Source organism: Phaethon aethereus (genome assembly GCF_964289735.1).
Source record: "Phaethon aethereus genome assembly, chromosome: 5".
Classification (NCBI taxonomy): domain Eukaryota; kingdom Metazoa; phylum Chordata; class Aves; order Phaethontiformes; family Phaethontidae; genus Phaethon; species Phaethon aethereus.
This window is the reverse complement of record NC_138579.1, coordinates 23,497,947-23,519,295: the sequence shown is the minus strand read 5'-3', so window position 1 is coordinate 23,519,295 and position 21,349 is coordinate 23,497,947.

The following is a 21,349-nucleotide window of genomic DNA, read 5'->3' as shown; positions in this document are numbered from 1 at the left end:
GAAAAGAGAGAAGAAGAAGAATATAAACGAGCAAAAAGAAAGTTTATGAAGGACTATAGTCTGACTTGGAGCAGAATTCAAACAATATCATATCAAATATCTGTTTGTTCCAATTAACTTTGTGACAGACACATTCAAGCAGATTTAAATGCAGCTCTTAATTGGTGTATTTTCCAGGGCATGTTAGGTGTGTGATCATTTTAGATAACAGAACAGCAGAAGGGAAAATTAAATTGACGGAGTGCAGAGGGAGAACATGAAAGCTACATGTGGCATAGAACAATAAACTATTATTACAAATGTTAGTAATTAGATCACATCTATTCGTTATTGATTTTTTCCCTGTCTTATATTTATTTATTGTAATTGGCTTTTGCAGCAGCATTCCCCAAAGTGGTACAGACTGAAGCCTGATGCTAACTCCTTGTCTGTACTGATTTTTTTTGGTGCTGGATGGGAGACTAGATGAGTGTCCTTCCCTTGGAGGCTGTTTCACGAGGGTCATTCCTCAGCAAGAAGCAGAAGACCCCACTGCAGCAAAGACCTGTGCTAGTTGCACGCCTACCCTGGCAATCACAAAGTATGTGCTCGGCTTTAAGGGCTTACTTACGTGCCATTGACTTTGAGCAACTCAAGGTTAAACAGGCACGCACTAGGTGCTTTGCTTCGCATGCCGAGTCTGAACCAGGAGGAGGGAATAGTGACGGGTTGGTTAGTTCTGTTACCAGCCGTACAGTTCCCCCTTTGTCGCTGTGTTATTATTTAGGCCAGCAATGATCGGAACAGCCACACTTTCAAGCAGCAGTGTGAAGTTCCTTAAGACAGCTCATTACAAACAAGACATGCTCTCGCGTGCCTGGAAAATAAAGCCTCTGTATTTGCATTTTTCAGAAGGCTGTTTGCTGCAAAAATGTGAAGCAATCCATGGACCTTGCCTGTTGATACTTACTGAGAACATTAATTGTCTCCAATCATTGTTAGAGCATCTGTTTCACATTTTGACAAGTGCACTTATCTCCTTCTTTGCTCCTACCCCTCCCTTTCACATTCCTCCACTAAAGATAATGAATAAATTACAGAGAGATGACAAACGTGTTGATAATCAAGATGAAAAACAAATGAACTGGAAGTGGCTATGTTTCTACACGAAGCTGCAAATTGCTTTCTCTTCTTGTGCAATGAAACTTCTGGCTCGGCATCTAAAAATACCAGAACATGAGAGAATTATTAGAAGTGTTCTAAGAGAGAGTGCTTTCAGCAGCAAAGCCTTCAGGGTCTCTCACCTTGTTGGGGAGAAGATGAGGATGCAGGGAGGAATTGGGAAAGGCTAAAAGCAATGTGAGAACTCAGGCAGCTGGAGAGTCAGGATGGTGAGGAAGGAGTTAAAGAGTTTAATTTTAATTAGGATTTAATGAGTGGATATCATGCGTATGAGAGCAAAGGGCTGGACTGAGGCAGAAGACAGAAGGCACAGCGGAAGCCTTGTTTTTCCACCTTCCTCGGCAGTCCGGACTGCCTGGGCATTTTACATTTTACCCCAGGCGTTTTACAGCCCATTCACTGAAACAGCTTTTCTAGACCAGCTTCGCACTAAACGCTCCCGTTTGCTTTTCCTGTTTGTGCACGAAGCAATGAGCGTGGCAGCCTACACTGCGGCTCCGTGCCCGTGGTGCGAGTAGGTCAGTGCTCAGCGCTGGCCTGGCCGCAGCGGGCAGCGAGCACTGGGGCAGCGGGCAGCGAGGCAGGGGCAGCGGGCAGCAGGGCAGCGGGGCAGGGGGCAGCGGGCAGCAGGGCAGGGGGCAGCAGGCAGCGGGGCAGGGGGCAGCAGGGCAGGGGGCAGCAGGCAGCGGGGCAGCAGGCAGCGGGGCAGCAGGGCAGGGGGCAGCGGGGCAGCGGGGCAGGGGGCAGCAGGCAGCGGGGTAGGGGGCAGCAGGCAGCGGGGCAGGGGGTAGCGGGGCAGCAGGGCAGGGGGCAGCAGGCAGCGGGGCAGCAGGCAGCGGGGCAGCAGGGCAGGGGGCAGCAGGCAGCGGGGCAGCAGGGCAGGGGGCAGCAGGCAGCGGGGCAGCAGGCAGCGGGGCAGCAGGGCAGGGGGCAGCGGGGCAGCGGGGCAGGGGGCAGCAGGCAGCGGGGTAGGGGGCAGCAGGCAGCGGGGCAGGGGGTAGCGGGGCAGCAGGGCAGGGGGCAGCAGGCAGCGGGGCAGCAGGCAGCGGGGCAGCAGGGCAGGGGGCAGCGGGGCAGCAGGGCAGCGGGGCAGGGGGCAGCGGGGCAGCAGGGCAGGGGGCAGCGGGGCAGCAGGGCAGGGGGCAGCGGGGCAGCAGGGCAGGGGGCAGCGGGCAGCAGGCAGCGCGGCAGCGGGACAGAGGGCAGCGGGGCAGGGGGCAGCGGGGCAGCCACCCCTCAGATGCGATACTCATCTTTACTGCACTGGGCAGTGCCAGCCGTCGTTCCAGCCCCCGACACGCTCCCCCCAGTAAACCCACATTTGCTACTAGCGTGAAGCACATTGTGTTGTTTTAACCTTCACACTCGCGATGTGTTTAACGGACGAGAGCACTCCTCACCTTCTGTGTTCTCGGCTCCTCCAGCGCGGTTCTCCCTTTACCTGCAGCTTTATTCTTCTCATCAGCAACTGAATCTGCTAACAATTTCTCTGAACTTACAGAAGCTGCACTCTTAGCTTAGTTTCATGCCTCTCTAGGACAGGAGTATGACAGTGCTGAAGAAGAAGGAACTACGTATGAGTTGTAAGACCATCTTTGGCACCTGTAAATTGGAATAAATTCAGGCTCTTCAGCAAAATTATGGTAGTTTATACTGGTTTTAACACGATTGCTTAAGAATATGTTGAAAATTTGCATAGTGGTGTTAGGATTCCCAGCCGCTGCATTTTAATCTCTGTCTCTCTTGAGCTGAAATGGATGCACTATATGGCTAAAAAATTAAATAGAATTAAACATTATTTACCTAAATGTTCGCAGAATACCTTTTGGCAGAACATGAAGGGCTGTGAAGTGAATTAATATAATTAATCTTTTGGTTTTAAAAAGGTCATGAACTTACGGCATTCTTGTTCGTTAAAATTCAAAACTGGATAAATATGGAATAACTTCAGCTCACTGTATTTTTGTATTTAGAGAAGACCGAGACATACGTAGAAAACAATACCTTCATAAAAAAATTATACTTTTATTCCAATACAAGTACTTTTTTCTGCAATGTGATAATTACTTGGAGTGGGCACAGCGATGGGGATTATTATAATTAACATTTTTCAGCATTGTGCCATTTTAAAAGACCATCACCAAGCTGCTGGGGGATATACTTCTAAGTATCATCAACCTTATTACACAGATGAGTAAACTCAGGCAAAGGTGAAGTAACTGCTCCCTTACAGCAGAAAAAGTCACCGAAAGAATTCATCTGGGGACTTCAGAACTCAAAATGTAACATTTTTTTCCAGGCTTGGAATAGGTTAATTAACTTTCAAGTTCATTAGTAACTCAAGTCTATAACTTGAAGGCTATTTAGTTGCCAGTGTGCCATGAGTGGACGGTCTCTCTCTGTTTCCCACTGAACTCGTCTCTGCGGATACTCTTCCCCAGGCTGCCTCTCCTTCGCAGCATGTTCAGGTTTTAACAGAAAGCTCCTTCCTCTGGAGGTCTTTGGTGGGGACAGGGCTCTCATCCACAATGTTAAGAGATAAGAAGTATAGACTTTATTATAAACATTATTTATCTCTTGGTGGCTCCCCAAGAGATCTCTTTGCCCTGGTGGCATCGCTTGAGGGTGTTCCCGCCTGGGACAGAGACAGTGCTCACTACACTGGGTCTTGGGAGATGTTAGGTGGGATATTTAGCAGAGACAGGGATCAACGTCAACAAAGGATATTGCTCCAGGGCTGAATATAAGGAAACTAATCGGGCACATGCTCATAAAATGCCCTGTCCTCAAGTACCTCCTGGAGCTGCAGCGGTGCTCTGAGCGCGGTCCAGAGACGAGCAACAGGCTCTGCCAAAGCATGGTGTTGCCCGTCGGATTGTCTTTTTCATTGGAACAACAATGAAAAATCACTTTGTGTGGAGAGCTGTGAGCCATGGTAAGGGTCAGTTATAAATACAGCCAAGTGTCAGCAGAAAAAACCTCTAATCACCCTTCAATTCTGACTAGGTCCAGAAGTTTCAGGTAAGACTAAATCCTTTTCCTTTGAGATTATCCTCCTGATATCCAGATCAAGGAGGTTTCCTAGAAAAACAGAAACTTCAGACTCCTCATTTGAATCCCGTATTTTATGCTTTTAAGTTTCATAAATACTACTATAATTCCCCCACCTGATAATTTACCTTAGGGTATTACACAGTAAGGATGGCATTTCTCTGTGGATCTTTTTTATTTCCAGTTCCCTGCTACCTGAATATTTTTCTCCTATACCTCTTAGGAACATATAAGAAGCACAAACTCCATTAAAATTGGTTGACTAAATGTGGTTAGATCAAAACTTGTTTTCACATGAAAAAAAACCCAAGGATCTCCACCTCCCCTCCTCTATGAAATAAAAGTTGAAAGAAGCTGTACTCTCAGATGCTATAATTAGGTTTGATTGAAAAAAAAAAAAGGACTCTTGTCTTAATAGAAGGCTTCCTTGAGAAAATTTCAAATGCATTAAAGAGTGATTTTCTTTTAATTTTAAAAATCTTCTCTTTAATTTAAAAGTTAAAAGGCATTTAAGGCCAATATTAGTCATGGGAGCACAGCTGAACTTTTTTGGGGGAGAATAACTCTAATATCAGCAATATCAGAGAGGAAGAGGAGGTTCAATCCTCCAAAGGAGCTATCTTTGGACTCACAGAACAGTGATATTTCTTTAGAGAACATGAAATTAATGAGAATTAGTTTTCAGGAAATTAGTGTGTTTGTGGGTTTAGCTTCCTGCTCTGAAATGGTTTCACAAAATAAAGAAAAAAAAAGGTCAAAATAGTTCATTCTGACAATTTAAAAACAAAATCTTTTTGTATTTTAAAATTTTTTTTTTAAATTTAAAAATTAGCTAAAGTCATAAAACATGGTAAATAACCTTTTTTTTGGCTGAAAAATTGGTTTTCAGTTGAAAAAATGGTTTGGGACAGCAGGAGACATGCACTCTCTCAACACACATGCTGCACACCCCTCTGCATCCTGAAAGCCTTTAACAACTATTTTTACTATCAGGGTAAACTGAAAAATGTGTTCAGTTTTCCAACTAAAACATCCAGTGTTTACATAGCTGCTTTTTAGGAGCTTGGGATTTAGTTTCTGGCTCTGCAACTGAATTCCTGGATAACCTTGTGGACTTGGACCCAGATTTGCAAGAGGATTTACAAGAAACTTGTATCAGATTTAGGTAAAAAAGTTTAAAATCTGATTAACTATATCTAACGTGCCTTATTTTTTAAATGGTGTTTTCCTAGGTGCTTGAATTCTGGTTTTGTCCATGAACAGAAGTGCTGCACTATTGGTTAGGCTAAAAGTCTGGCTTCTCTCTTAATGCAGAGTCGCCTTGGGACTCTGTCTTGCAGCTCTCTAGCCTGCTGGATTTGCTCTGGAAGGCATTCTTGAAGCATGTTTACTGATGGTGCTCCAGGCAAAATGAAGTGCAGCTCCTGTTTTCCTTGAAAACACAGTTGAAATTTTCCGGCAGGAGGTTGCCTCCCTTTCCACTGCAGGGTGGGCGTCCAGGGTCCGAAGGAACAGGAGGTCAGTGGGGTGCCTCTCTGTTCTCTGTCCAGAGAAACGTGACTCCGAGGAGGTTTGTGTTCACGGGGAGATTACACAGAGAGTTCCTCGTGTGTGATTGATTACAGTGGCACAAAGAGGAAAAAAATGAAGTCCTTGATTATATCAACAGATTGTCCCCATTCAGCAGATACAAAGTGACATGCTTTGACTCATGTGCTCGGGGTGTTTTTGCTAAGGATGTAAGAGACCCAAGCTCAGTTGTTTCTCTTAGAGGATTCCCATACACGTTAAACTTCCACCTCCATGGCAATGCCTTAATTTCCAGGCTATATTCTGGTAGGAGACAGCTCTTCAGGGCACCGGGGGAAGCTCTCTGTGAGGTACTGAGGCTCCATGAGCAGCAAGAGACAAGAGGAGAATTATTGCGCAAACTAATGGTAGAGGAGTTCTGCATCTTTACCCCACTCCAGAAGTATTTGTGTGCTACACAATAATGCGTGAACAATCCTGCAAGCAAGGCCTGCCTCTGCCAGGTGTCCCTTGAACCGTGGCCATCAGCTCCTGACTACTGAGTGCCCAAAATTGTGCTGCACTAAGGGTAGGCAGATGACTGGGTTGCAAAGAAAGTTGGATTACTGAGGAACCGAGGTATCCCTAGTTCACCAGTGGTTCACCAGTCTTCTAGTCTCTTGGCTGCGTGTGGGCTTTGAAGGTCAAGACTGGTTCACCATTTATGCTCACGGAAGGACCACCAAATAAGTTTAGCCTGGGCTTTTTGGTAGTGGCTATTGTATTCCACCTACAAGAGAAAATTAAGTCCTTTTCAGTAGGGAAAGGTAAAGAATGACACTCTGTCCTCTGTCCTGCCCATAAAACATGGAAAGCGTTCACCATGTCCCTAACAGTGTGTCTTCCTTTAGTTTTGTACAGAATTCATAAATCGACTAATCATCCTAAGTGACAGAATAAACTTAATTTGTTCTCTTCAGGCTTAATTTAGGTCTGATGAGACTACTGGAAAATATTCACTGAACTCATCAGAGAGTAGCTAAAATCCTTAGTATTCCGTGTCATTCAGACTCTTCAGTAGTATTTGTATTTTTCAAATTGTATTCTTCCAGAATATGGTTTATTTTTACAAAGATTTAATTATTTATTATTATACAGATTGATTTCCTGTATTTTCCTATTAATCTGGAGGATGTAGCAATTCACTCTTCCAGGAAAATAAAAAATAGAAAGTGAAAAGAGGGTAATACAAAAAATGAGCAGGCACTGTTATTAAAAAGTCAATGATTGCTATGACAGAGTATACAGCTGTTTCATACATGACATGTAAGAAGATGTTGAAATAATCATTGTGGTAAGAATACTTAAAACTAATTTGATATTCATAAGTGACGATAAGTATATGAAAGGACTACATGTGACAGCAAAATTTCTGCAAAAGATTCTGTCTCCAGTCTACACCTGAGGAAATCTTTCCACTTTCAGGTAAAGAGACTTGCACACTACTCACATGCACTCTCGTGCATCAACCAGTTTATTGCCTGTTGGGTAGGATGAGTGTTTCTGCACTGTTTCTACATGGAAGTTTGAATTTCCTAACCTCAGCTTTCACCTGAGGACATAAAAATGTCGGTTTTGAATTTGGCAGGTTTAGATTTTTTTTAAATGCTGATACTAGGAAACTGTGGTAGGAGACTCGGGTATAATCTGGCATGAATATAAATTGGTAACTGGTTGATTTACAAATGTATTTAGGAACATTAAAAAAAAAAAAGAAAAGAGGGGGCCAAGGAAAAAAAAAGGGGGGGGGGCAAGAAAAGCAGCAGCTGAGAACTTGTCCCTAAGAAAGTTCATTTTTTTTCATTTCAGATTTTTTTTCACTAGTCCAGAGATCCATCCCTAAATAGTTACCTAGGTAGTCTAATCAGGAAAGATATATTTTCCTTTCAAAATATTTTTTTATCTCCAGGTAGTTCTGGTATCTTTGTGGAGGGATGTCTTCATTTAGATGCTGGGCACCATGCTTTGTATGGGATCTAGATCATCCATCTCAGACAGAAGAAAGTTCAGATTCGTATCTCACTGGTGGTGCCTAATGCTGTAAATGATCTTTTTGCCGTATGCAGCTGGTGACATTAATGGTTCAAGCAGGAAGAGAAATACCTATAATCTTTCTGAGAGCTATTGAAAACTTCTTCTACATGTCAGAACATGCCTTAGTGGCCTCCAGAAGAGGAAGACAGCAGAGTACTAGCACAGCGTCGTTAAAGCTCGGTGTCTTGTCCACTGGACAGGTAATCAAATCCAATCTTCCATGTTCATGGTCACCTGGTAGGTAATCACTATGAGGTAAATACCCAGTGTTAATGTCTGCTAACATGTTAAATACTAAACAAGACACATAGTCTCGTTTAGTCTTAGACAAGATAGTCCCATCTAAAAACAATTACATAAATTAAATCTATTCATTTAAATTGAATTAAAATTTAAAAATGAAGCAGGACCAAAACAGTTTTGATATCCTAGAAAGAGAGGAATTATTTTTCTTTACAGTGCTCTCTTCAGAAAGAATTTGGAAGAAGACGGAACCTGAGGCATGATAATGTGAAAAGACCTAGGAACTGGTGCACTTGGTCCGAACCGGAAAGAAGGGACCCCACCGGTACCCAGCATATTGCAGTCAACCCTTTTCTACAGGAAATTTTAGCATAAAAATTGAACAAGAATAAAAGACAAAACTTCTCCACTCAGAAGTGCTCCTGTTGGGAAACATGATGATGTGGAAAATGTTTATACGGCATTTACGTCCGTTATGTCTGGTTTGGGAAAAGAGAGAAGCGTTCCCCCTCCAGGACTGCCCATAAAGCATGCTTCACCTGCATGCTGGTGGCCCGAAATGAAAACAAAATGCCTCATCAGTTAGAAGGAACACCGTACCGCACTGTCAGTGACTAAATTCCTGTTGTTAGGTCTCAGTTTGAAGTATATTATATTTTAATTACATTCAGTGTATGATCCAGGTTTAGTAGGGCAAAAGAAACATAAAATCCTAGGACAAAGCTATTTAAACAGAATAATCTCAGAAGTTAATTATACATAATAGCCAGTGAGGGGGGATGATTTTCCATTTCTTAATATTAACCAATAAATACCTTCTGGCATGATTTTTCTATTTAAAGTAGAAAATATTTGAAAGAGTGAGGTTTAGAAGAGATTATGTTGCTACAGCAGGCATAATAATTAACATTTATATAATGCTTCATAATGCATTACAAATTTATGCAGTCATTTTAATATGTATTATATATCTTTATTAAAAAGTTTAAGCACATATTACTTTTTTTGCTAACATTACCTTTGCTAATAATACTTGTTAGCTGTACTTGTTAACAGTATATAAATGAGGTACTAACATTTTTATATCCTTTTTGATTTTTATTTTTTTCTTAGCAACTTTTTCAGTGTTTTCAAAAAATTTTGGGCTTGTCAGTTCATTTTTGTTAGGTGGTGAGTTTTACTTTAATTATTTCTAATTAAAAAAAAAGCTACGTATTCTAAATAACTAAAAATAAGAGAAACCTGAAAAGAAGATGAAAAGATCTTTGTCGATCTTCCCCTCTTTTTCCCTACTTAATAACGTCTGAAGGTTTTAGTCGTTTAAATGCCATAAGCATGTTTGAAATTCAGATTCAAAATATTGTTTGACTGTTTTGTGATTTTTAGCTAATGTGTGAAAGTTACAGACTTAGGACATCATTGAATCAGTTCCTAAAACCTGGCTGCAGAAAAAGCTGGATAATAATTTGCATTTTCAAAGTGAAAACTTTTGGCCATTCATTTCAAAGTAATGTCTTGAGACTAAATGCAGTTTTGTTTTAATTTTAAATAAACACACATAAAACCAGTGTCTTAGAAAGTGCTGTTTTTATATAAAAAAATAATTCCACTGGCAAATTTGGATCACAGTCAAAATTCATAATTCAATTCTGTTTTCAAGCAGAATATTTCTGTCAGGATTAATCTAAGTTTACTGTCACCAGTCATATTTCAACATGCTTCCAAGAACTGACATGTTCAGAGCTGTTTGTGAGGAAGCTGTGAAAGATAAAAGGAGAATAAGCCCATGTAGCCAACTGATCATGTATTGAAACTATGAAGGAATGTTTGACCTCAAGTTGCATAGTGGAATTAGTTCGGAACTGTGCCCTTTATTCTGTAAAATGGAGCCTTTCATATATATATATAAAATATAAAAATATTTGCTTTCAGAGACTCAGTTTGTAGAAGCAGGATTCCAGACTTATTGAGAAGGTGGTCCAAATTCTCATCACATTTACTTCAAAGTAAAATCGACAACACATCCCCTTACCTCGCCAGAATGATTCTGGAAATGTTTAAACATTGATAAATGCCGAGTTTTCCTTTATTCTATTTGAAACAAGCAATTTTGCTAATTCTTTGATAAATAAGGAAAATTGACATGTTCTCAGATAACATTTTTCCCCAGAAGCTTCGTGTCTTTAGTGGGTGACCTTGTGTCACTGCCATTACCAACGCAAAGACATTCATATAAAAATTTTATCTTGGATCAAAAAAGCAAACCCAAATGGGCTCCAGGATTGATGGAAGGCATTTCCTGACGGAAAGAATGATTGGAGGAGTTTACTGGCCTGGGGCAAAGCTTCCGGTGTTCAGATTTCCCAACCAGCTGTTGGCTTCCAGGTAAAACCTTTTGCTTTGATCAGTATCTGTCAACTCTTATTCCGCACGTGTATGTCTTCCGTATAATTTTTTCTTGACACGGGGTATTTACTGTGCATTTTATCTATCAATTAGGAGGAAAGACACAGTTCTGAGGTTTATGATACTTTGTCTTAGACTGTACTATTAATTATATGGATTTTGAAGTTTATTATTGCTGCTTGTCCTAAGTGGTATTGTTACTCATATTTTAATCTTCATTGCATTAATGTCCAAAGTCTGAATGGAGCTATCAGTTGCCTTTAGCTAGGCATTCTACAAAGATGATAGAAAAAACCCGCAGTCTCTTCTCACAGCTGAAAGTTAAGGAAAACATTCACCCTCAAGACAGTACTTGTAAATATGACTAAATTTAAAGCACATGCTTAAGGTCTGCTGAGAACATGGATAGGCTATCTACTCAAGACAAAGTTTTTCCTGTGAGTGTTGATTATAAGTATCATAGTCCGACCACTGTTGAAAAGAATATTGTTCTTGAAATGTATCTTGGTTTCATAATACCAAACAATCTTACTCTGCCTAAATTCTTCATCTTGGTTGGTGTCTGAATAATTTGTTTTCAAGGCACATTAAAAATTTGTAAAAGGCTGACTCAAAAATGTCAGCATCATTGTATCATCAGTCAAGGATAATTATAGAACAGTAGCCCAAAAAAGTGTTCTTATTTGTTAAACTTAGTTATAAAGTTTAGTTTTCTATATTTTGTAATGTGGTTGTTTGAGAATAAAAATCCAGGTCAGTTTCCCGAGAAGTTAATTAAAACTACACAGACAAACCATTGTGTTCACTAACAAATACAGGATTTTATATCAAGGTGACTGTTAGGGAGTCCTTAGAAATGAAATATATTCTCAGACGTGTTGTAGCATTCATTTTTTAGAAATAGATAAGAATTTACTGATGAGACGGAAGGGAAGAGGTGAGCCCAAATAATGAAATGACAGTTCATCAGAAATATTTTTTTTACTGCAGCATTTATGAGAGACAGGTTAATCTGAGTTAGCTTTCTTTCACATTCTGGCAGAAGAAATTAATATTGCTCTTTCAAAGATTAATAAATATCACTGAAGTTCTCACTTAACTTCTGGACTGCTTAACTCACTCTATGACTAGAGGCAGAGCCTAGGTGCCTAAATTCTGTTTCTCTTTAAATGATGAATTTCAGCTGAATTTAAGAACACCACCATTCTGTAAGTCTTTTCAGTCAAATATTTGTCTTTTCCAGAAGAAGAATCAGATACATTTCATTTTTATGCAGTAACCCACAATTTTTATAAAAGAATAGGAAGTACTGATTTTTTTTTTTTAAGTGTATAAATGAACAGGAATGCTGTCTCCTTAACAATTCAGTTCTCTCAGGGTACAAAAGTAGACACCTTGACGACGATGAAGACGCTGACTTCCCTAAGGTCCTTCTGATCTTCTCTGCCCTCTAAAAATGCTGCATATGAAAACCCACCTTCAATCAATCGATGAGCAGATTGATTTGTTCCACTCCTCCCCATATGTGAAATGATCTTTTCAGAGAGTGGCAATTCAATAACTGGATTAAATTCATCATTATCTCCTCCTGGAAGGGTGGCAAAATACCACTGCTTTAAGGGAGAAACAAAAAATGTGAATAAATAAAACTAGGACTATATAGTAAAAAGTACTAATGACCAACAATTTAAACAGTGCCAGTGCATCCTAATTCATTCTTTGAAGTCAATAGTTTCTGAAAATAAATGCCTGAGTTATGCAGCAATGAAAAGGCCTCAGCATGTCTCATTTTCCCACTCGGCTTACCCAGAGCCACACCTCCAAGGAAACGTATGGAATTGCACTGTATGATGATGCTGTGACAAACAATCATAACACCTCCCCCACTTTTTTTTTTATTTGAAAAAATCTTTAATGTTTCTTTTCTGTGTCATTTTGAACTTACAAACTGCTGTTCCTCTGGGGTGAGTCTTCTTGCTTGTGCAAGAAACGTATGTGCTGGCTCGCATTACGCAGGGCCATATGGAGAAGGTCCCTTCCTGCCGTTTTCACCCTGTCTTTTAAAAACTTCTCTGGTCATGGATCAAAGTGGAATGGTTTTGTGAAGTCACTTCACTGTCTATGTCTGCGGAGGAGAGAGGGAGGTGGATGTCTTCCCTCTCACAGGCTGTTCAGTTGCGCACGGACAGGACAGGTTAACCAGCAAAGGTGTATGGAAGTTGATGCTTTGTTTCTCAACTACTAGACAAGGAATAGGAAAAGGAAAAGAGAAGGGAGGGAAAAATAGAGTGAACTGGAAATTGGGAAGCTGCCCAGTGTCCTTTCCAGGGTTCTTTCTGACATGCACATACCATATTTAGTCCTTAAGTAATAATCTAGATTTACATTAAAAAAAAAAAATCTTAACTTACAAATTGGTTACTTTTTGCTGTACACTTTTTAATCTAAAAATATCATATACTGCATCAACTGCTTTTCCTTTAAAAAGGTACAAAGTTCACAAGAAAACTGTAATGAATTACTTTTAACTTCTCATTATCTAATGTTGGACTATTTGACCAAAGAAGAAGCAGAAGACTGCTAAAGAAACTCCCGGGCCTTTCTGCTATATTATATTATAGGACAACCAAATAAGTGGTTTAATTACAAAGTTATTGAGTATGGCCCTTAGGGTAAGAGCAGGCCTTGGAACGCAGTCTCTGGCTCTGTGTTCACTGGTAGCCTTTCAATCCCCACTATTTATCCCCACTGTGATATTTAAGGATATTGGTTGTGCGTGTAATAAAAGAAGGGACAAAATTTTGGCTCTGAGTACATGCTTGAATCATAAAATTTACTTTTCTTCCCGCAAACATGGTGATTTTGGCCTGGGCCTACCTGTACTCAACATTGAAAGTTTTGGTTTACAATAAAGTTTCCAAACTCTGTTTCTTACATTTTCTTCTGATCACTTGCCTTGTCAGGTATAACACTTAGGCTTCAATTCTCCTGGGCAGCGCTGCTGAAAAGATGAGTTTCTCCTCGATCTCCTCCTCTCCGGATGATCTCTCGATCCTCCTTCCCACCGATTACCTCTGTTGCTTCATCTTTGCGGGCACAGGACTTGCACATCGGTGAAGTGTAGAGCTGAACCAGGCTGAGAACCAACCAACCCCCAATACTGCACGCTGCTGCTGAAACAGAGACGAGATTTATGCTAATAGAAAGATGCTAAATATTCTTTCTGTTAAATGAGTGTTGTGGAGTGAGAAAGCTACAAAAGGTCTATTGTTCAGAGGGAGATGATTGAGTGATAACTCATTCTGCTGATATGTTATGGTTGAGCCACTCTTCCCTTTAACTATGTGTGCCCATGGATCCCCTTTTGCCATCTCTGACATTTCTCTAGCCACGCTGCGAACAGATTCAGGGGCCTAAAATGACAGAAAATTAAAGCAGAAAAATAAAGAGTTTTCTTCCCGTTTGACTCCGTGAACAACCTCACTGTGGAGTTGGATGAGTGATGGTGTTGGTCTAAAGGAGGGGTAAGGACACGTAGTTGGGAGCTGGGTGTGAGGTGAGTAGGACATCCTTTTCATGGCAGTTAATTGTTACTTTGGCTTAGCTGTGTTGTCCGTCTGCACCTTTATCTGTTTTTTTTCCTGGAACTGTCTGAGAATAACAGAACGAGGGGACTGCTTGGCTGTGCATGAACTGAACTAAGAAACTGAAGGGAAAGGCAGCAGAGAAGTTGAAGAGGCAGATGTAAATGTAATCCTATGGTTGGACAGGTATCCTCCTTAGGCACAGGTATGATAGGAGATCCAGTTAGAAATCATGAGCAAGACCAAAAAAATAAGCCCCAAACTGGCCTTTTTTCTACTGTGTTTGGAGAAATGGAGGCTGATGTGCTTCCTTCATCAATGAACATCCTTCTCTCAAATAATATCTTGTATTGTTCATTTCCCCTAGTGTAAGCAATCCCAAGTTCTGGCTAACTGCTTAATCATAGAATCATAGAATCTTTGGGTTGGAAGGGACCTTTAAAGGTCATCTAGTCCAACCTCCTTGCAGTGAACAGGGACATCTTCAACTAGATCAGGTTGCTCAGAGCCCTGTCCAGCCTGACCTTGAATTAACCTTGCTTAAACCAAAGTGTTTATAAGACTGTTATCATCATCTGGGAAAAGTTAGACTGCATTGGTCATCTACTTTCTTGGTGTTGTTATAGAGTAGAAAAAGGTTTATTTTAGAGACAGTATGTCTCAAGCAGGGAAAGCTTGCTGCAGAAGAACTGTTCTGCAAGTCAGCACTAAGCACTTACTGTTACCAAGGGAGATCCTATCATTACAGCAATTATAAATCATGATAAACAAAAGCAGCAGTAATTATGGTTTTATTGGTGGGAATCAAGACATACAGTTATGAAGAAAAATGGGAGAGAGGATGTCGTGGTTTAGGTTGGGTGGTTCATAATGGATGACACCTAATTCATAATAAATGTATATAAAAAAATGGTTATTTTACCTCGCTGTCACCCCAGCCATCGTGTACCAAGCCAGAACTAAAGATACAGGTTAACATAGCATCTGCCCAGCTGTGCACAGCTGTAGAGAGCTATCAAAACCCAGCTGCAGCTTAGTGGTTCTCTCCAAAATCTTTCAGGAAGCAACGGCTAAAACCTGTATTGACATCTCTTTTGACAACTGCCTAATCTCTTACAAGTTGTTGGTAAATGCTGCTTTATATCATCTTGTCACAGATTGTCAGGGGGGAAAACAAGCATATTTTTCAAAGTCTAGTTCAGGTACGGTTTATGCCTGAAGTCTCCTATGCAGATTTGCTCCTCTCTCTTAGATCACAGAACAACCGGCAATGGGGAGACCTCACTGATGTTTCAGATCCAGAGATTTAATCTTGTCTAAATAAATCTAACCTACAACATATCCACTTAATCCCATACTTGACATTTAGACACCAACATGAATTTTAATGGTCATTTAGATACTTCCTTCTTTCATTTTCAATACAGATATTGTGAGTCACAAAATACAGATATATGTCCAGGACCTGGAATGATCCAAAAGGGATTTGGATTTTGGTTATGGTCTGGTTTAGATTACTAAGTCCAGGCAAGTTACCAAACCAAATTCTGAACTTTGATGAAGTTTGTCATGTTCAGGGTTTTGTTTTTAATATCTGCATGTTGCCTAATTGTTCCAGGCACACAGTAGCTTCCTACCCTATCAGCTCTTCCCTAAATAACATCTTCCTCTTATCACTAGGTACCAGTCAGCCTTTCTCATTAAATAATATAACCACATTAGAAGTTATTCCCAACTGTACTTTGCTTCTCTATACTTATCTCTTCACCGTTTCAGGCCTGAAAAGGAGTTTTGTGTACCAGAAAATGTCTGTCTTTTCTTCATTGTGCTGATCTAATATCACCTCTCCTTAAAAAAAAATCTCATCTCGCTTACACGTATATAGGCACAGCCCAATACTCAAAAGGAAAAACCAGTTTAGGATATGCCCTATCACATTTGTCAGAAAGCTTTGGGAGTCTTTTCCTCAGCTGTCCCGTCTTGCTGATTTCTCATCCCAATATGCTGCAGCGATAAAGTGCAGGGTTACTTATCACATTCCATTCTGTGCTGGTTCTTACATGCACTAAAATGTCAAAATCCCGTTAGCTTTTTCTTTTCAGTGGGATTCTGGGGAAAAGAAAGAACATCCCCCCAGCATCTTATGGTACTTAGAAAGACTAGTTTATAATGTGCCAAAACATCCTGAGGAAAAACAAGCTCATAATATCAGCTAATAATTTAATTACTGGCATGTTGCACATGAGGTACCAGAAGCTGGGGGCAGAAAGGGTACCTTTGCTCTGTCTGATCTCATCGCTAAGCAAATGCTAGTGCTGGTGGTGGTTATGATTTTCCGAGCTCTTAGAGCAGAGCATCAGCACAAGATGTTGATACCATTATTGTCGTAGGTCCAGAGCTTCTGATTCTTTCGCATAGGCAGAGCTTTGTAACAACAGAGAAGCAGTGGCGGGACTGCAGACATGTATGTAACCCCAGAGACTACATGGAGCCAGCAGTTCATTTGCTTCTACTGGTACTCCACATTTTAACACAATAATCAGATTCAGCTCTAATTCAGACATGCTGACAGACATGGGAGTGGCTGGAGTCAGAAACAGAAACGTGTCCTCTGCACCCTTGTAGTTAATCCAGTCAGTGTTTGGATTTTTAAGAGCTTTAAAACTAAGTTGTTAATAACCCTTCTGGCCTGAAAATGTCATTTAAAGTCTTGGAAGGAGAACAGAACAACTCCCCAAACATCAGACATTATGAATCTGTTCTTTTAAAGTGCCTTTTCTCATGTGTCTGTCAGTTTGTTTGTTTTTACGGTTTCTTAATGATACAATACACTGAAAAAGAACAAGATTGGTCAGGTTTTAGTAAGTGAGACCATTAATAAAATTCCTTTATAGGAAGCAGAAGTTTATAAGATGAAGCTGAAGTCATTCAAGTCAAGTAGGAAACTGGTACTGTCCTTTTGATTCTCTGCAGTATAGTTTTCCTCACTGGAGAAAGATCCAAACCAGAGCTCCAGCCCTTCCTTTCTTCAGTCTGTGGGACCCCTGAGTGTAAAACCATGTCATGGCACAGACCTGTATGCTTTATGCACAGTAAAATTTACAGTTACTTAAAGCTAATCAGTGTATTTGCAAACCTTGTTAGGAAAGTTTTCATGTGCTTGTCTGAACATAGAAAAAATAATATAAGGCAGGAGAAACCATATTGCTTTTAAAACATTGGCTGGTAGATATTTTAGCATAAAAAAAAAAACCACCTTTGAGGAAAGATATGAAGGATAAAGGAAAAGTTTTGCTGAGCTGTCTGAAGTGATGTTGATTGTTTTTTCTAGTAACAAAGCCAAAGCTAATTCCGAGTCTTAAGAAAAGAAACATAAATTGGGAAAATGCTAGAGCAAATTCAATTTTTATGTATTAATTTGTGCATCTATATCACAAAGAAGCAATTATCCCTGGAACTGCTGTCATGATATAAATTCTCTGTCTTAAAGATCTACATATACCCTTTCTGTAAGAGAAATTTGATCAAAACATTTTAGAGACTTTTTCCTAGACAGCGGCATTCATTTTTTTGACTGGGAATCCTTCTCTGTAGAAACCAGAGGATTATTTATTTTGCAGATGTCTGAATGTAAGAATTCTTTTCAGCTTCTGACAAACCAGGGAGAGAAACAAGCACAATAGCTGTGGGAATATTCTCTTTCCCTGACATGAAATGCTGTCTGAATGAATTTGGAGATATTTGTTTTTACATCTACCCAGCATTTCTAGGTATGTAATTACTGCACAGTAGTTCTAGCCCAGATGCCACACCTGAAGCCCTCAGATGTCTGCACAGATCATACATCTACCAGCTCACTGATGTAAGGCAAGCTTACAACAGGAAACAACTTTAGTCTGTCCCAAAAACATTGAATTTACTGGACAAGCAGACATCATCAAAGTAGTGTAAGCACAGTAGGTCCAAAACTTCCCCAGTGTAGGACATCCCACTTAGCTGTGATGCTTGTCCTTCAGTGAGCATTTTTAGGCTGAAGTAGGCTTTCTCATTCTTGTGGGCTTGTCTTATTCTGTGTAGTTCTCAAGAGAGTGTTAAAAAATAAAAAAAAAAAAAAAGAAAAAACGAAAAATCTTACTTGGTAAAAGAGAGATGACATGAAGAAGATACATGGGGAGGAACAAAGATGCAGAAAGGAAGACAGATCAGGATGTATTTCAGCCTTATTGTCCGACGAAGGTTGTCACAGGTCTTCAGTAATTTACTGGATTGTATTAAATTTCCTAAGATTTGTGAGTCCAAAGACTATTTTGCAGCACTATGCCAATATTTTCTAAACCTTAAAAAAGTTTTGTTTAGTTAATCTTCAACCTCAAGGAGAGATTGAAACTTATTCTTATCTGGTCTGAACCAGCCCTCCCATTGCCATTTAGTATGCATCAAGCTTTATGAACAAAACAGTATTCAAAGGAAAGGAAAAATGCAAACCAATAGCCTATTGTGTGTTTCTGAATGCTGCTTAACCGTTTCTTATAACTGGATAATATTTTGACTTACTCAAAGTTCTTGCTTTTGTGCTAAGTCAGGATATTTTATTATCTGGGTTATAAGTTCACCAGGAGAACAAATCGGAAGACAATAAATCTGAACTTCTTATCTTTTGCTTTTGTATGTTCAATTATTTAAAAAAAAAATCTTGTGATTGAAAAGAGAGAAATGTGTTTCCACATCTGACTACAGCAGCTTGGATTAAAAACATAAACTGTTGCTATTACTGAGGAACGGCAAAGACCTGGGAAATCTTGGTGGCTGTCACAACATGTCGTATAACTTTCCTTTTTCTGTTTTAGCCCACTAGTGGTACAGTTACACAGAAAGATTTAACCTCTGTCAGGAGGTTAAATCTTGCACCCCGTGCCTCCTTTTGCTCATGCAAGGAGCTGACTCACATTGCACAAGAGGGAGAATGGGTTGTATTATGAGGCCTTTTTGTCTGAATAAACGCTTTTCAGTAACTGACTGAAAATATGTCCCCATTGACTGGCGTGTGCAACTCTGTCTCCCCTCTTGTCTGAAAACGCTCATTGCCTGATTACAAAATAAATTTTTAATTCTGGAAAATGGAGGGGTGTATCCTGGCAGCCCTGAGCCTGGAGCTGACTCTCTTGGGATGGCAGGTGTAGGAGGGAGATTTAGATCACGTACCACTGTCTTATTTCTCAATGATAATCATTATCATCATGTTCAGTTTAGGGTTTTTTGGAAGATAAAGTCTTAAATGCGTATTTTAGTGCATTTCTTACTTATCTGAAAGCTTAAAATGCAGCTACCTAAAATCTTTATGTAATCTTGGTTAAAATCTAGCAACCAAACAATTTTAAGCTTGGTGAGGCCGGGAAATTGAAAAACAGCAAAGCAGATCATATGCAGCACAGAACATTTTATTATTCCATCTTCATGCATGTTTTGTTCATTATACTGAAGACCAAGAGGAAAATAATATTTACAAATTAGGGAGCATAATTTAAAAATATTCATTTGACATCTGCTCTGCTAATCTTCCAAACACCAAACCTCTAAAGTGTCCTGTGTGAATGCATTAAGCCAAGTATTGGCCTTTTCTGGTTTCCATAACTTGAGCAGTTTACCGCCACAATTAGGCACTGGCAGATTGTTTCTACAAACGGAAATGCATTTTGACCAGTTATGTTAGAATAAAATTTTGTAGGGAATTGCACATTTCAGCCTGTCAAAATGGATAATATATTTCTGGGGTATACAATTAGGCAAAAGGAAACAAAAAGTAGTAAATCAATCTCTACACATGAAATACTTTTAAAATACAGCACTGCTTTCTAATACGAAGATTAACTACATCAAAAACTTAAATGGGAATCCACCTTTAACTAATAGGAATAATATGGTGCATTACATGACACTGATTATTCAATTACTTCTATGTGCTGTACTAGTGCCAGATCAAATTCTGGTTGGCTGTATTTTTTGCATACTGCAGAGTTCAGGCATGGTCAGTATCAAGACTATTAATTGGATGTAATAAACAAATGAAAATGCCATTTTTTTATTTCATCTAGGTCGAATTTCAGATTTTGAATTCCTCTGTTCTCCTCCCTTCCTCTGATTCCAGTCATCTAACGTTTTGATTTAAGCTGAAGTCTTAACTTTTACAGATACATGGAAAAACAAAAGGTTGAGTATATCACCATCGATTTGCATCAGTGTTCCTGTGATAGCAGACAGAAAAAAGCAGACGGGCAAAAACAATGCAGAAGATTTTACATGATATGAATACTGTATTTATTAAATTGAATAAAATATTAATCCATAACAGAGAAATCGTGATGGAGTTATTGTGAAATCATATAGACTATAGTCAATAGAAATGGAGACAAAATATGTCTAGCCAAATATTAATTAGTTGATGTAAATGTAATTTCATATTACATTTAGAAAACGAAAGGATTTTTCCTGTAGATGTTTTCTCGTACGGGATTTTCATTTTACCGGGGATTAGGCACTATGCTTCCCCCCTACACTATTGTATAATATATTCTAGAATTCAGATTTGCTTTTCCAGGAGGTTAATACTTCTTCTATAGGTTTTTCAGGGTGAAAGGTCCTACAGCCTTCGCATTCTTATTGATGTCGACAGGCAGCTAAAGAGCTATCGCATCAGTCTTTGGAAAATGACTATTTTGTTATTGGCATGGATTGCACTAAATCAGACTGAGTGGTCAGTGAATTGGGTAGTGTAAACTCCCTGCTGAAAATAAAATGTGGCACCTGGATAGAGACAGGCAGCTTTCCACCAGCTGCTTCTTAGAAAAGTTTTGTGTACCTGTAGACAGGAGGCAGGATAAATCAGGGTTACTGAGAAGGTATCACCACGTGTAGCTTGGACAAACATCAGTCAAGAGAAAGCCTAGAGAGAGTGAATGCAGGTTGAAACAGACAGTGCGCTGGAAAATCTTTTGGCTCACCTGATGTTCATGTGAATGACTTTTGTACATCTTTGTGCTTCTGCTTGGGTGCCTGAATTGCTTGATAACATTTTCATTTAATATTGTCTGTATTCAGAACTCAGTGACGGCAACATATATTTATCAAGAATTATAATCCAGCTTCCCCAACGCACTCCTGGTCCTGAAGCTGAAAGCCATTTATGCTGATGGAGAAGAAAGGTAAGTCTGGATAAATCAGGGCTGCATTATCTTGTCATTCCACACTGGTTTGTAGCTCTTTATGAAACGTAACCTTGTCACATAATATGGAGTGAGCTCTGG